We start from the raw sequence: 15,182 nt of genomic DNA, 5'->3' as shown, positions 1-15,182 counted from the left end.
AGAAATGAATAGTCCACAGACTCAACTGTGTTTGTTGTAGTCAAGTGAATTCTCTTAAAGCTAAGACCCTATAGGTTTGTTTTTGCTTATTCTGTTCTACATCCGAAACTGTTCAAGGCCCTGATTTATATAAAAATATACAGGTACCAAAATTAGTTCTTGCAAAAGAGAAAAAAGAAAACAACAGAAACGACGCTGAAATCTCCACTGAGAACAGAACGTACATTTCGTTCAGCATGGACAGAGAGGTTCCAGAATGTACAAGAACACATAATTGAGGACACCATTGATGTAAATGATGTTTTAAATGACAATACAACAGTTGGATATTGGCTCATGTTCCTCACGTAAAAATAAAATTTCAAGTAACATTGCATGGACTAAACAGGTCCTGTTTAGTAATATGTATTTGTAAATATACATATGTGCGTGGAATAACAATAAGTGAAAAAGAGGCCACAAATTTGAAAGACTGGGAGGATAATGTAAGAGGCTTTGGAGGAAGGAAAGAGAAAAGGGAAATGTTGCGATTTTATCTCAAAAATTAAAATAAAAGGAAGGAAAAATTAATCAGAATGATAATTATCGTATTCCTATCAACTTAAATGTTTTGCATTGTTAATTTTATTATTACTGCTTTTGTAATATATTCCATTTTTTAAAACTTTAAACTTTCCCGACTCTTTTGTATAGTTTAGTTTTAAATATGTAAAATTTTTATAACAGATGTTCAAACTACATTTGATTCTACTGGTATTACTTTTGCAGAATATACAGTACAAAAGGAAATCAGCTAGCAATTTAAAGAATAGTGTGATTGCCATATTATAGCTGTGCTAAATACCTTAATAAGTTACAATTAAATAGAATGCCTACATAACATATGGCTCACTACTAGGTAAGGGCACTGATAGAACAAACTTAAATAAACTTTTCTTTCACAAGATACTAAGTAACCTTCTTTCATGGTATAGGATATTCATTCTTTAACACACATATGTATGTGTATGTGTGTGTATGTGTATGTATACGTATATGCTTATATATACATATATAATTATTTTATTTATTTACATTCTGTCTGTTTTCCCTGTCATGGTTCCCCTTCCCTCAGTCCCTCATTCCTTTCATCCTCCCCTTTGCCTCCAAGAGGCTGCTTCCTATCCCCCACCAGGTCTTCTTCTTCCCTGGGGTCTCAAGTCTCTGAGGATTAGGCACATTGTCTCCCACTGAGGCCAGACCAGGCAGTCCTCTATATATGTACGAGGGATCTCAGATCAACCTGTGTATGCTGCCTGGTTGGTAGCTCAGTCTCTGGGAGCTCCCTGGTGACTGGATTAGTTGAAACTGCTGGTCTTCCTATGGGGACACCCATCCCTTCAGCCTCTTTAGTCCACCCCCATTATTCAACCACAGGGGTCCCTGACTTCAGTCCAATGGTTGGGTGTAAGTATCTGTACCTATCTCAGTCAGCAGCTGGTAGAGCCTCTCAGAGGAGAGCTATGCTAGGCTCCTGTCTGATGCAATTTAGTTTCTTTGGCTTAGTATACTTTTCCGTTTTAAAAATGATGCCATTGGCTGGAATTGTTTGGGGATTCACATCCACATTTAAGGTCAATAATCCCCTTGTTCTTCTTTGTCCATTATAGCACAAACTCTTTTTAATCTTCATTTCCTCCAGGTCATTTGGATAATACGTTGTTCACATAATTTCAAAGATATATAACTAGCAGTTAGGAAATACAAACATGGCTTGACACATATAATTTGGTAATGCAGTTAAATATTATGGATTTCATCTTACCCCCATTTTATTTCAAGAACTCCATTACTTGGTGTCAGATTTTGCTTTATTACTTGATTATATGCTTTCTATCATGAAGCTAGACTAATTATTTTTGAAATACTACCATTGGAAGGATAAAAACATAATCATAACCTATTCTTTTTCTCATAAGTGGTACATTGCTCATGATTCAGACCAGACGAAGTTCAATATTGTTTTTCTATTAGTTAATTCCCTTATATCCATTTGCCTCTATGTCTGATATTTGTAACAGTGGCAATGAGGAATCACTGAAGTTGAAAGTTAAGTAAAGGGTAAGAGTCTATATAACATTACATTTTGAATTAACTTCGTATAATAGAACATTGTGACATTTGTATAAAAGTTCAAAGAGAAATGCAGGCTATGACTTCATTGAGAATTTATTCTTAAGTCTCGAAGATAGTTCAGCAGAGAATTCAGACCTGGAATTCAAAGGGCAGAACAAGACCTATTAAGTAATTCAGTCCATTTTATAAAGCCAAAGGAAAAGGGTATGGAGATGTAATCACTCATTTTCTGAAAGCTGAGATGTAAGAATCAACTTAAGGATGGCTAGGACATTAGCAGCAAATAGAAAGATTCAGTGGCTGTCATGGGTTGAGAGCAATTGTCTGGCATCTGTGATGAACCTGGGTTACTAAACAAAGTTATGCTTGCTTGCAGAATTCATAACAAATGCCATTGAAACTGAAACATCCCATGCAATTTATTTTTTGCATTAAGGTAATATAACACAGAGAACTCCGCGATACATTATTTTTCTGTCATTAACTTTGGTCCATAAGTTGATTCGGGCTGACGATGAACTCCATTATATCATCATTATTTTTTAACAGTAAAAAAGTGACAGGACAAAGAGAAGAAGGAATTTCCTCAAGTTAATGGATATCCGAGGCTTGGTTTTATTTGTGCATATGAAAGCTTGCAATCTTGCAAATGTGGCTTCATTTTAAAAGTAGTAAATCATCCAAGAGATACAGTTTCACATAAAGGTGAAGAATAATGTCCAGCAGTGTACATCCCGCGCTTTGGAAATCACTGCATGGCTCTAGGAAAAGTTCAAATGGAAAGATTTTCTTTTTAGTAATTTCTCTCCTCTCATATTCACACTGTAACTGTATTTCACTAAGTACTATCTTGACTTTATGTAAATATACCAGATGTTCCTCCATTATTAGTAAGCTATGTGCACATAGGAAGGTTTTTAAAGATCCTTAGCTAAGAGTTAGCACATTCATTAATATTCACTTAGTAGCCCTGCAGATGGCAGCTGTGATGTCACCTCAAAGACTACTTATGAAATCAAAAAAGGAAAAATATATGCATAGCCTTATGGACCACGGAGGTACTAAACTATAGGTAAAAGAACAATAAGCAAATTCAGTAGCACTTTAGTAATCTGTAATTACATCAGAAAGATCAAGACAGCACTCATTTGATAGGGCCATGTTTTCCTCACATTTTTATGCCAACATTATTGTTATTGTATATTAGTTTAATAAATAATATATTAAATTGTTTTCCTTGTATTTAAGATGCTGAAAATTTACATACATATTTAATACATACAAACTCAAATTTACATACATATATACGCAAACATTTCAGAAGTAACAATATATCTTCAGTTTCTGAAAGCTAATGACAAGTTAACTTTAGGATCTCCACATGCACTTCATTCATTACATAATCACATAACAATAAAATATTTTTGATTCTATATCAAAAAGTTACAAATTAATAATTAGTTATTATGCTTATTTTATGTGAAATTACATTCAGTTTCTTATATCATTGCCAGTCATTAATAACTGATTACAGACTTCACGATTATCCAAATTAGGCATGGAAACTTACATAAATACATTGTGTTTCCCTACACGAAAACTTGGGTCAATTGAAGCGTGGAAGAATTTTAATTCTACTTTCTAATAAACCAAGTTATTATTTGTATTTGAAAATATAAACTGAACACAAATGCTTTGTACCATAAAATTTACATTGTGATTATAATATTTTATATTTAGAAATATTGTCAGAAATCTTAGAGAGTAATTTTCTAATATTAGCTTGCTGAAGAATTTTCATAGCACACTGCTCTATAGAAAAGACATGTATCACCAACAAAATTTTTATATAACTAGGACATTTCAATCGTCTAATTTACCACCCAGAAATGTAATCACAAAATTTGACAAGTGCAAACTGATAGTGTCTTAATAATAGAATTGTTTTTAACAATAATATCTGGAAAATAATATGAGCAATATTCTATAAATAATGGCAAGTCTTCATAATGAATAATAACATATAAATATGGAAACACAGGTAGATAATTACATATAATACTGTTATATATAATAATATATTAATATTCTTTATATTTTGTAAAACTTATGCTTTAATAGAAATCAAATGAAGAAAATATGGAAAATTGTAAATTTTTTGGTGAAAAACAACTTTATTGTTTTCTCAAAATGATTTATAAAAAAAAAAAGAAAGATGAGTGCCTTCCATCAAATTTCAGAAGTGAAATGGCTATACACCACCAGAGACCTAGGGTAGAACCAAACACAAATGGCAAAAATCAAACAAAATCCACAACAACAAAAATTAACTGAAAAGTTCCTAATGATATTTTGACCTTCTAAAAAACTGATCCATTCCTAGGCCAACTGTCATTAGAGAGGCCTCATCCAGCATCTGATGGGATCAGAGACTGACAGCCTAAAATTAGGTGAGGTCAAAGAACTCCACATTGGAGAAGGAGGAGGAATTGTAGGTAGAGGGGTTAAGGACACCACAAGAACAAAGTCCACAGGGCTCATAGGGGCTCACAGAGACTGAATTGACAATCACTGAGCCTGCATGGATCCGTGCTACGTCTTCTGCATGCATTTTGTGGTTGTTTAGCTGAGAGATTTCGTTGAACTTCTAACAGTGGGACTGTGTCTGGATTGTCTCTGACGCTTTTGCCTGCTCTTGGGACACTTTGCCTTGTATTGGGTTGCCTTATACAGCCTAGAAATGAGGGCTTGACATGATATGATATGATACGATATGATATGATATGATATGATATGATATGAAATGAAATGTTCCTATTTTTACTGACTTTTTTATGGTATTTCAAATTTATATATTCTTGAGAGACCTGTTATTCTCAAAGGAAAATGGAGGAGTCTTGGGGAGAGGGAAAGTGTTGGAGGAATTAGTAGGAATGAAGGAAGGGGAAGATATAATTGGGATGTATTGTATGAGACAAGAATACATTTTAAAAAGAGAGAAAATCTGTATTTAAAATTTTAATTATGTAACTTGTTTGTATAAGCATAGTAATTATTTGCACTAGTATACTAGTTTAACAGTTGCATGCTTTGATCATCAGGTTAAAATATCTTCATAATTATATTTAAAAAATCTTAAAGTTGACAAATAAAAAAAAACTCCCTGTAAATACAAAGACTTGTGAACATAAAACAACTCATCCAAAACATGAATGAAATAAAGAAATAAAGAACAAACTTCCTGAAAGTGAATTAAATGAAAACACCACTGAGGTAAATTTTACAGCTCTATGATGTATTAATGTAAAACTATTCATTTCTTCAAAAAGTTCAAGCATTATTTCATATGCCCCAGCAATTGCAATTCTGGGGTGTTAATGTTTGAATCTGAAATGTCCTCCACAGGTTCATGTTTTTGAAAATGTCATGTCTAGCTAAAACTAATGTTTTTGGAGTTTGTAGAAACTTCCAGATGTTGAGCCTCACTTCTATGTGTAGAGGATTTGAGTCAAGTTTTGAAGATCATACTTGCCTCTGCTAAGAATCTGGCCCTGCCTTGTGTCAGCTATCATCTCACGTGTTCCACATGATCCTGCTGTGTTCAGGGTAAACACAGTTGTAATGCCACCCTCACTAGGTTACCCTGGAGCCTCTGAAATTCTAAGGCAATGATATCTCCCTCCTTAAGTTTCTTCTGTTGGGTATGTTGTCACGGCATCAAGAAAAGTAATGAACACATGTATTTTCATTGAAAACAGAGATCTCAACACTTACACATATAGGAAGGTTCATAAGCACATGATACACAATAGCCAGAACCTGCAACAAGATACAACTCTAAAGAGGAAAAGATTCTTGGAGAAAATCTAAGTGAGTAAAACACCAATTCAAAAATCCAAATAGTATAATAATTCCACATATATGAGGTTTTGTAAGAAGTATATTTTATGGAGATGGAATGTGGTACAGTTTAGTTCAGGGTCTATAATTCGTTTTAAGAAATGAAGATGTTCTAGAGAGAGAAGTGATGTATGCACAATATATATCTATTTATATTTAGATCGTATACCTTGAAATAGAGAACTACTTCCATATTTTGACTATTTTAAAATAATGAAACACCATGTATATGCTATTTTAGCTTTATTTTTTAATGCATTTTGTTAAAACTGCATGGAATTTAATATTCCAAAAAATTTTAGATATTAGTTGGAATTATTTTAAATCAGGCTTAGCTGTAGAATCACTAGGAATTAACAATAAAAATATGGTTTTCTTGCACATGCTGGCTGGTTTCATTGTTTCTTGGATGAATGATTCTTGCAGTGTTTCACCTGAGGCAGTTGTATGGACTATGCACTTTTAACATTTGTTTACCCTATAATAAATGTTGTGCAAATCAATCTTCTTGATATGGTATTATGAACAGTAAAGCTTTTATTTTTAATGAACTTCCTTACCAATTTGGCCAGAACCCAAATGAAAATTAGTTCTAAGTTAGCAATTTGTGGAAAAAAAAACAAATAATAAAAATAAGATAGACTTAATACATATTTAGCTATTTTAAATAACATTGTAATTGAATCTTCATAATGACAAGTTTGGTAATCTATAGTAAGATAACTTTACCTAAATAAACGCCCTTTTCTGATTTTAATTTTAAATATATTATTGACGTCAATTTAATGATATTTTTCTTTGATCAAAAAGTACACTTTAATGAATTCAAAACAATTTGAGAATCAACCTTGAGCAAATGTGTGCTTTATTGCTTTTGTCTAAGTTTGACTTTTTATATACACCTTTTTATTACTTTATTAATTAGTATAAATACAATATAAAGCTCCTATTCAGATCACAAGAATGTGTGATATATTTTAGAAACTATATTTAAGTATATGACTGCTGTTTATAGTGATGATTTAATAAAATATTGCACATTATCAACATAAAAGAAAAGGGAAGGTCATTAGTCTATTTAAATGGCATTGTTGCTAAGATATATATGCTACAGTTAATCTTTCTGTTAATTTCTGAGAATATTTAGTTAGTACTCTCTTAAATTTGCTTTTTGTTGCCTAATCTGCTAGGCCATAGAAATGGATTTTATTCATGTCGAATCTAGAACTCAGGCTAAATTAGAACTAAGAGCCATGCAGTTAAGTAAGTATACAGGAGAAAAGAGAAGGTTTCAGTTGGAGATTCATTCGCAAACTCAAGTCAGTACTAATCAAATATGAGAATAGGTTATTCTCTTACTGAATGACCTAGAGCTCCCAAGGACTAAACCACCAACTAAAGAGCACACATGGAGGGACCCATGGCTCCAGACACACATGTAGCAGAGGATGCCCTTATCTACCTTCAGTAGGAGGGGAGGCCTTTGTTTCTGTGGAGGCTTGATGTCCCAGTGTAGGGGGATGTTAGAGCAGTGAGTCAGGATTGGGTGAGTGGGTGAAGGAGCATCCTCATAGAGGTAAAAGGGAGGGCAAAGGGGGATGGAGTAGGAGGGGTTGTGTATGGGAAACTGGGTAGGGGAATATCATTTGAAATGTAAATGAATAAAATGATTAATGATAATGAAAAATGTAGTGCCAAGTATACATATGTAATCTGTAAAAAGTAATGGTAACACTCTTGCCACTTCTTTATTCTATAAGCCAAAGACCTCATATCTAGTTAAAGTTTCTTCTTGACCTAAAAAGAACTTTCAGAGAGTTCATCTCATATTATCACCTGTTAAACCTATGATGGGAAAAAAAGAGCACAAACATTTGGACTATAGAAGAATCATTTACCAAGTAATTAGAATTTGAGGATAGCATCAATAAGGGGTTGAAATGAAATTTTGGGATTGACCATACTGTTGCATGAGCATGGTATCAACAGGAGTTAGAGTGAAAGAATATGGAATGACACTTTGAACACTGGGAGATTACCATATATGCCTTGCTCCATAAAATCACACACACACACACACACACACACACACACACACACACACACACACACACACACAAATATCAAAAACTTGCTCCTACACTGATCATACGCATCTGATTTCCAGAAATATCAGGGAAACATTTCTGTCTTTGAGACCACCTAGTCTGAGATATTTTTGTGAGAGCGATTACAGCAAACATACACACAATAACAAAAGGGAATCAATAATTTCAAATGTAGTTTATTAGAAAAATTCTTTAAGTAGATAAATACTCATCAGAGTAATAGGTACATTTTCTGGGATTCAGATTTTGCTTTGTATTTTTGTTTCCCTTTTACTAACAAATATTGTTGTCACACTGATAAAATAGCCTTAGTACATCGATTCATGAGATAATAGCTACAAAGTAACACCATTTTAATAACCTCTGTAACTTCAATATTATTTTTCCACTAAAGTTAATGTTTCATAATTTAAAGAACAGAAGAGATCATTCAGGTTGTCCTTTCAAGAACACTAAGAACACTGTAGCGTGGCAAAAAAAAATGCTTTCTGAAAGCCTCTATCTTTTTGGTCCCACACAGAATATACAAAACAATGTATACAGAGAGGTCACAATTTAGTAACTCTGATGCTTTGGAAGAAACATTTAGAAGCATCCTTAGCAAACCATTTCCAGGTTGTACAGCAACAGAGAATAGTACCTGCCTCTGTGGTTCCTAGCACTCCTTGAGGTTTTAGGACATTACCAGAAGTGTTACCCACTCACGGCTCTGTATTATCCATCAGTTCTTATGTAACCCAGGGATTAAGACAAAGTCCAGTTTGAGCAGTACCTTTGGAAATTAATTTTAACATTATCAATCTTCTGAAAAATCTTGGTGGTACATCCGTGTAAAACACTATACTCTGAGAACTGTTGCTTTCGGGGCACTAGAGACTGTCCCTCTGAACTCACTTTAACTTTACACAAATTCAGGTCCTTACTCTCATCTCCAACTTCTTCGAAGTGGAATTTGAGACCGTTTTTGTTTGTTTGTTTGTTTTGGGGTTTTTTGGTTTTTTTTTCTTTTTTTCTTTCTTTTTTTCTTTCTTCTTTTTTTTCTTTATTAACTTGAGTATTTCTTACTTACATTTCGATTATTATTCCCCTTCCCGGTTTCCGGGCCAACATCCCCCAGCCCCTCCCCCTCCCCTTCTATATGGCTTCCCATCCCCATCCTCCCCCCATTACCACCCTCCCCCCAACAATCACGTTCACTGGGGGTTCAGTCTTGGCAGGACCCAGGGCTTCCCCTTCCACTGGTGCTCTTACTAGGATATTCATTGCTACCTATGGGGACAGAGTCCAGGGTCAGTCCATGTATAGTCTTTGGGTAGTGGCTTAGTCCCTCGAAGCTCTGGTTGGTTGGCATTGTTGTTCATATGGGGTCTCGAGCCCCTTCAAGCTCATCCAGACCTTTCTCTGATTCCTTTAACGGGGTTCCATTCTCAGCTCAGTGGTTTAATGATGACATTCGCCTATGTATTTGCTGTATTCTGGCTGTGTCTCTCAGGAGAGATCTACATCCGGTTCCTGTCAGCCTGCGCTTCTTTGCTTCATACATCTTATCTAGTTTGGTGGCTACATATGTATGGGCCACATGTGGGGCAGGCTCTGAATGGGTGCTCCTTCTGCCTCTGTTCTAAACTTTGCCTCCCTATTCCCTGCCAAGGGTTTTCTTGTTCCCCTTTTAAAGAAGGAGTGAAGCATTCGCATTTTGGTCATCCTTCTTGAGTTTCATGTGTTCTGTGCATCTAGGGCAACTCAAGCATTTTGGCTAACAGCCACTTATCAATGAGTGCATACCATGTGTGTTTTTCTGTGATTGGGTTACCTCACTCAGGATGATATTTTTCAGTTCCATCCATTTGCCTATGAATTTCATAAAGTCATTGTTTTTGATAGCTGAGTAATATTCCATTGTGTAGATGTACCACATTTTCTGTATCCATTCCTCTGTTGAAGGACATCTGGGTTCTTTCCATTTTCTGGCTATTATAAATAAGGCTGCAATGAACATAGTGGAGCATGTGTCTTTTTTATATGTTGGGGCATCTTTTGGGTATATGCCCAAGAGAGGTATAGCTGGATCCTCAGGCAGTTCAATGTCCAATTTTCTGAGGAACCTCCAGACTGATTTCCAGAATGGTTTTACCAGTCTGCAATCCCACCAACAATGGAGGAGTGTTCCTCTTTCTCCACATCCTCGCCAGCATCTGCTGTCCCCTGAGTTTTTGATCTTAGCCATTCTCACAGGTGTGAGGTGAAATCTCAGGGTTGTTTTGATTTGCATTTCCCTTATGACTAAAGATGTTGGACATTTCTGTTATTTGCCTCCATCAGTTTTGATCTGTGTTTGGAATAAGGAGGTTTTGTCTTTATGATTGCACTGTCTATCTTTAGATACAGATTTCCCAGGCCAAGGTTATGACATTGTGAGAACTTATAACCAGCTGAAGAAAAATTCTGGGGGTGGATAGGATGTAAGACAGCAACTGAAGGACAAATCCTTCTAGTCTGAAAGCCAGTATTAAATAGTGAGATATAACCACAATCCCATTTACTATGTTCGCTCATTTGGAATCATATATTAGAGAGTTCACAAAGAATGTGTGTTTTAGAGTTATGCTGCTAGAGGTGCAGGGCACTAGCAATGCATCCCACACAGTCTTTCTTGAGGGAGTTTTCTGAAATATAAGTAAAAACAATGGCAGTGATTCTTATTTGGCTCCTCATATGATAATGTGGGTAGGCAGAGTTTTAATAGCAAAGTGAATCTGGAAGCTTATCCAAATTAGAGAGTAATAAACAAAACTCTTCTAAAATTGTGATATAGTGTAATACTTATATACTACAATACCACAGATAATGAGAAACATGAAAAAGACATTATCTGGCATATGTTTGGTGATTAAAATTCTGTTGAAAAGGTATAAAATGGATTTATATGACAATTCAGATATCTCAAGCATACGTTGATCATGTGTGCATATCTAGTTAGATTATAGTAACTGTTTTCTGAATTTTGACTGCTATTTACTGACAGTATCTGTAACAAACTGGTTGCTCATTCTATGGCTGAAAAATTTTACATGTATCAATAAAAACTGTAAGGTTTTAAATGAATTGTGACAGAAATACTTTTCCTTCTCCCAAATTTCAAAAAGTGGTTCTCTCTTTCCGCTGTGTATGTTCCAAGGAGAAAACTTCGGTCTTCCAAGGCCTGTAAAGCATTGTGTTGGAATTTTGATGGGGATTGCATTGAATATGAAGATTGCTTTTTATAAGATGGCAATTTTCGCTATGTTAATCCTACCAGTCCATGATCAGGGGTGATCTTTCCATTTTCCTCTCAGAGAGTTGACGTTCTTGAAATAGAGGTCTTTCACTTGCTTGGTTAGAGTTTATTCCAAGATATATATTTTTTTGGTTCTTTTTTTTCAGAGCTGGGGACCGAAAAGATATTTTTTTTTTCTGGAGCTGAGGACTGAACCCAGGGCGTTCCGCTTGCTAGGCAAGCGCTCTACCACTAAGCTAATTCCCCAACCCTATTCCAAGATATTTTATATTATTTACAGCTACTTGATTTTTGACAAAAGGGCCAAACCATGTGATAGAAAAAGAAAAGCAACTTCAAAAATGGTGCAAGTCTAACCAGATGTGTGCTTGTAGAAGAATGCAAATAGATCCACATCTGAATCCCTGCATAAAACTCAAGTCCAAGCAGATGAAAGACTTCATTATAAAACAGGATACAGTAAATCTAATAGACGATCGAACTCATTGGTACAGGAGACAACTTCCTGAACAGAGAAACAGTGGCTGAAACTACAAATAAACAATTGATAAGTGGGACCTCGTGAATCTGAAAAGGTGCTGTAAGACAAAAGATACCGATTAAAGGACAAAACTGCAGCTTGGCCTTCATGTGTTTCCCCTAGTAAGTGGAACAGGGGCTGTCTTGGCCTCTGTTACCTGCCATCGGATCCCCTTCCTTCTACCCCGACTGCCCAGTTGGGCTTCTTTGGGAGAGGATGTGCCTAGTCTTGCTAGGACTGGATGCTCGAGGGTGGGTTAATCGCTATGTTAATCCTACAAATTCATCATGGGTGATTTTTCCATTTTCTGATATCTTCCTCTCAGAGATTTGAAGTTCTTTTCATAGAGGTCTTTCGCTGGCTTGGTTACAGTTACTCCAAGATTTTTTATATTATTCTCTCAGGAGAAGGGAAGGAGACAATGTGTGGAATGGGGTATTTGTAAGGGTAGGACTGGGAGGAGAGGAAGGAGGGGAGATTTAATCAGCATATAAAGTAAAATTTTTAAAACAAAAATAGACAAATATAGGTCTTGAGGATTGGAAATAAATGCCTTTACGCTAAGCTACCTCTCCAGCTTTGGTCCCCAAATTGGCACCTACTTAGAAATGTCTTTCTTAACTTATCCAGTTTTACTTTTTTCCTCACTATAATCATGTGACTTGAAAATCTTGACAGGAAAAAATATACCAAAAAGATATAGTAATAGCCTTTTTATGACAGAATATATTCTATAAATTCCACGACTATTATTTACTACACTTATTGTTTTTCCTTTTAAACATATATGATTTATAAATTTAAAGATGTCTTGTATTTTGGAATTTTTAAGGTGGATCATATTATTCACAACAGATAATAACATCCAAAGAACTGGGATTGACTAATTCAGCTTATCAGTCATGATGTTCCATTTATTTATTTATTGACTGTTTTCCCCAAACCATAACAGGTCTGAAATTTTCATTAACAGAGTCTCTTTATTTAACACAAATGAAATACCTAGAGATGTTGACATTTTAACTTATCTATACTATTTATACAATAAAATTCAGTTCTTGTCACAGTTTCTTATGAGGTACTCAAGGGTATTTCCCACTTTCTCTTCTATTAGACTTAGCAATACCAGGTTTCATGTTGAGGTCTTAGATCTACTAGAACTTGAGTTTTGTGCAGAGTGAAAAATACGGATCTATTTGCATTCTTCTATATGCAGACATCCAGGTAGTCCAGTGCTATTTGCTGAAGATGCTTTCTTTTTTTAAATTGTATGGTTCTGGCTTCTTTGTCAAAAAATCAAATGCCCATAGCTGTGTGGGTTTATTTCTGGGACTTCAGTTAGATTGCATTAACTGATGTATCTATTTCTAAAGCAATACTGTGCAGTTTTATCACTACTGCTCTGTAGTACAAGTTAGAATCAGGAATGGTGATTTCTCCAGAAGTTCTTTTATTGAGCAGTATTGTTTTGACTATCCTGGATTTTTTGTTTTTCCATATAAAGTTGAGAAGAGTTTTTCCAAGGTCTATAAAAAGTTGTCTTGGAATTTTGATGGGACTTTCGTTGACTATGTAGATTGCTTTTGGTAAGATAGTCCTTTTTACTATCTTAATCCTACTCATCTCATGAGCATGGGAATTCTTTCCACTTTCTGAGGTCTTTTATTATTATTATTGTTATTATTATTATTATTATTATTATTATTAGTAGTAGTAGTAGTAGTAGTAGTAGTAGTAGTAGTAGTACTTTTATTTTTTTTAAATCCAATACTTACCCAATCCTGGTCTGCTTTCCCAATGTTCCATAACCCATTCCTCTTCCCCTGTCTTCAAGGAGATGTCCCCACCCCCAATCCAACCCGCCTGCCAGACTTCACCACTCACTGGGACCTCAAGTTAGGCACATCTTCTTTCATTGAAGCCAGACTAAGCAGTCTTCTGCTGCATATATGTTGGGGAACTCACATCAGGTAGTGTATGCTGCCTGTTAAGTGACCCAGTGTCTGAGAGATCTCAGCAGTCCAGGTTAGTTGAGACTTCTGATCCCCCTATGAGGTTGCCTTCCTCCTTATTGTCCTTTCTAACCTAATTCAACCACAGAGGTCCTGACTTCAGGCCATTGGTTGGTGTAAGTATCTGCGTCTGTCTCCTTCAGTTTCTTTCTTCAGGGTTTGAAGTGCTTGCCAGGCAGAGCTTCCATGTCCTTCATTAGAGTTGCACCAAGATATTTCATATGATAGGTGGCTATTGTAAAGGGCATTTCCCCCTAACTTCTTTCTCAGCCCATTTATCATTTGCATAGAGGATGGTTACTGATTTCTGTGAATTAATTTTGTGTCCAGTCACTTTACTGAAACTGTTTATCACTTATAGGAGTCTACTGGTAGAATTCTGTGGATTGTTTATGTATATTATCATATCATCTGTGAATAGTGATACTACGACTTTTTCCTCTCTTATTGCTCTAACTTGAACTTCAAAGGTTCTAGAGTGGGCAGCCTTGTCTTATCCCTGATTTTAGTTGAATTGCTTTAATTTTTTCTCCATTTAATTTAATGTTGGTTGTCGATTTGCTATATATTGCTTGCTGGATATTGGTTTCGTCGTGTTTAGGTATGCATCTTGAATTCCTGATCTCTCAAAGACTTTTAACATTTAAAGTGACGGTTCTTTCCAAAGGCTTTTTCAGCATCTAATAACATGATCAAATTATTTCTTCTTCTTCCAGCTTGTTTATATGATAGATTAGATTTTTTTTATATTGAGCCATTCTGCCATGCCTGGGATGAAACCTACTTGACGGTGGTGAATGATATTTTTGATGTGCTCTTGGATTCAGTTTGTGAGATTTTTACTAAGTATTGTTGCATAGATTTTCATAAGGGAAATTGGTCTGAAATTTTCTTTGTTGAATCTTTCTGTGGTTTAGGTATTAGGATGATATGAAACTATTTGGCAATCTTTCTTCTGTTTCTACTTTGTAAAAGAGTTTTAGGAGTATTGGTCTTAGCTCTTCTTTAAATGTCTGGTAGAATTTTGCATTAAAACCATCTGGACATTGTCTTTTTGGGGGCGTGGGGGAAACTTTTAGTGACTACTTATATTTTCTTAATAGTTATGGGATTGTTTTGATAGTTTACTTGATCTTGACTTAACTTTGGCAAGTGTAATCTATCTAGAAAATCATCTATGTGGTTTATATTTTTCAATTTTGCAGAGTACATGTTTCTGAACTAAGACCCAATGAGGTTTTTTTTAACTT

Source organism: Rattus norvegicus, chromosome 15 (assembly GCF_021556685.1).
Source record: "Rattus norvegicus strain SHRSP/BbbUtx chromosome 15, alternate assembly SHRSP_T2T, whole genome shotgun sequence".
Lineage (NCBI taxonomy): Eukaryota > Metazoa > Chordata > Mammalia > Rodentia > Muridae > Rattus > Rattus norvegicus.
Note: the sequence above shows the minus strand (reverse complement) of the source record.